Genomic DNA, 2,835 nt, shown 5'->3' on the forward strand with positions numbered 1-2,835 from the left:
TTTTATTTTTCTTATTGGGCCGCGTGCTGATGTCTGGGCCTTGGATCTTTATGGCTTCGTTTGCGCTCTCTCTCCATTTAATGGGCTGTGGTCGTGTGGTCTGCAGGCCTAACCGTCACTAGCTACTTGTTGCCGAGAGGTGTCGAGAGATGGTCCACGAACTTGTACCATGTGGGGCTTTATTGATGTTTCGTTAAAAAATTCAGCAACGACACATCTAGAGTCCTTTTTCCTAGTAAGATCTAATATGGATGACCGTTTTGCATTAAGTTTGCTAAATTCTGTTGAAGGAATACAAATCAAAATTCCTTGAATCCTGGTATCGTCTAAATTTTTAATTTTCTGCCCAATTTGCAACTCCACCCTGCAAACCTATTCAATTAAAAAAAAAAATTGTTTACCAAAAAAAAATAAAAAAAAAAATTAAATAAGAAATAAGACATACTCCATACTAATGGATGTACACTAAAATTGCCGACAGATTTCTTCCTCACATTAAAAACTTCATGCTCAAATATCCGACCCATCTAAAATCACTCTCATGAAACGATCCCTTTTTTCCATGCATGGCATCAATATTTCGGTATCTACCATCAAACGGAAATAAATAATATATCCAGGAAGATGAAGGACGAGACAGATTCAATGGCAACTCATTCTGGACCATCTGAAGTACTCACCTCCCCTTGTCGTTCTCCAATTACCTTGGCCACACGAAAGCAAATAGATATAAATAAACAGCACTCATCATCGAGTTTACGGTACAGCGTGGGCCGCCTTCCAAAGCAGCCCCTTTTCGACCTCCCCATCTCAAATGCTCGCGTAAACAAACAAACTAGCAATTCGAAAACGGGTCCATCCCACCTCGAGACAACGACGCCGTAACCCCTAAATACCCTCCTCCTTTCTTTTTCTCTTTCGTGGCTATCTTCTCCGGTCCCCCTAACTCCTCCTTTGCCTCCACGGTCATCATTGCGACCTCTCTTTTCGCCATCAGGTCCCTTTCATATTCGTCCTTTGGGCGTCGTGCGTGCGCGCCAGCTATCCCGCAGGGCACGGCCAGAGCGGCCCGCGGCGCGGAGCGGAGCTTTTTGGGAATGCCGACAAAAGCGAAGGATGCTTCGGAATTTATAATTGGCCCCCGTGGGAGGACTTTCTGGGTGTGGGCTGGAACGAGGGCGTTGTTTTGCCGTAGAATGGCCTGGCCTTTATTGCGCCCAATGTAGTGCAGCTGTTGCTTGGTCGGGATTATTTTGGGGTGGGATGGTGACTCGTTACGTCCGCCAGTAGCCGTTTCGATTATGAGCTGTCTCGATGTTGTGTCAGGATTCATGCTGAATGAGAGCACAAGGGCATAAGACATGTACATCGCCGACCACAATCGATTACACATCGACATGTAGTATATATACGCGTGTGTTGGCAAGAAATGATTGAGAAACCAGACATCCCTGAGCTAATCAACAAACTTAAGAGAATCCCAACTTAATAAACATAACCATCCTGAATCGGTAAACCATCGATAATACACATTTGTTCATAGAAAACACTCCCCTACACCGCATCCCATTAACATGATCAATTTAGTGACTGAATGGACGAACCAAAATTTTCGACCTGTTAATCAAGAGTCAGTAAGTAAGAAGATATACCTTGCAGCAACAAGATACAACACCAAAACTATTTGAATAAATTTCAATGTGTACCAAGTTAATCACCTCATTTGCTTTCCGTGGATTTCATTTATCATGCATTCATTTTAATGATTGGCTCATAATCAGATAGAGGAGATGACAGGTATAGTATATGAGATATAATTTCTCCATGCATGACAATGCGTTGTAACTGCCGTTGTCCAAAGTCCAGCTCTTGATGCGGACGCAAAGAAAAGATGGAGCTACGTTGGAAATTTTCAGCCCTCCGGGGGCAGGACCTTGGTGCGACATACGGGCGGATATATGGTTTTGTGGACGTGGAAGATAATACGCCACGCCTCCCGTACGTCTCCAACCACTTCTCCCAAGCAGACAGAGGAGCGGTCAGGGGCCGTTCTTCTTTATCTTTCGGGCCACATCACGCCTCATCTACTCCTTAAATAATGAGAAGGAATAATATCTATTTTTATGCAGTCAGTTTGGTAGCACGTGAAGTGCGTTTGGGACCCGATGGGACGGCTACATTTTTTAGGCCCATGAAACCGTTTATAATGCACGGTAGGTCACGTTGGGATTTCATGAGATACGTCGGCAAGTGGACGGCAGTAGATGACAGGAGGGGAAAGCGGATGGACGAACAATGACCATTTTGTTGTATAAAATATATTGTTTTATTCTGTTAGGTTTGGTGTAGCTGCGTTAGTATGATAGCATTTGGGGAAGACGTATTTGGAATTAGATGCCATATTCTAACATTATTGTGCGACAATGAATCTGTGGGATAGTTCGAGTTGAGATTGTTATAATAGAAAGCTTGTTTTGCCGACATAGAAAAAGTATTGTCGTCTTCAAAGATAGCTAAATGCATGCTTATTTCTTGTGAAACATTGTCGGGTTCTCCTTCCTTCGGTGGTTTCAATGCCACATTAAATAAATGTGATGCAATTAAAGGAATGCGAAACATGTAAATCATTGAGGATCAAAATTAAGCACTAGTAGTCATATGGTTACTTAAACAGCATGCCGCTTTGTTTTACATTTTAGATGGAATAAATTCACAAGTTGACTTGACTTTTGACAACACATTGGTAATATAGTCTATTATTTTGATGAGATGGATGGTTATGAATAATTTTATTAGCTTATCACACTAGATTGCATGAAATGATTGCCTGTCAAC

The 2,835-nt window shown here is 42.3% G+C and overlaps 1 long non-coding RNA gene across 1 annotated transcript; it reads right to left on the reverse strand.

Annotated features, from left to right (window-relative positions):
• Positions 1-634: 634 nt before the first annotated feature.
• On the reverse strand, positions 635-2,093 carry LOC140851724 (uncharacterized). Its single transcript, XR_012134467.1, has 2 exons — positions 1,719-2,093; positions 635-1,617 (listed from the first exon to the last, which is right to left on the reverse strand). It is a non-coding gene; the product is annotated as an uncharacterized lncRNA (long non-coding RNA).
• Between the last annotated feature and the right edge of the window lie 742 nt (positions 2,094-2,835).

The sequence above is a fragment of the Elaeis guineensis genome, chromosome 1 (assembly GCF_000442705.2).
Source record: "Elaeis guineensis isolate ETL-2024a chromosome 1, EG11, whole genome shotgun sequence".
In the NCBI taxonomy this organism is placed as follows: domain Eukaryota; kingdom Viridiplantae; phylum Streptophyta; class Magnoliopsida; order Arecales; family Arecaceae; genus Elaeis; species Elaeis guineensis.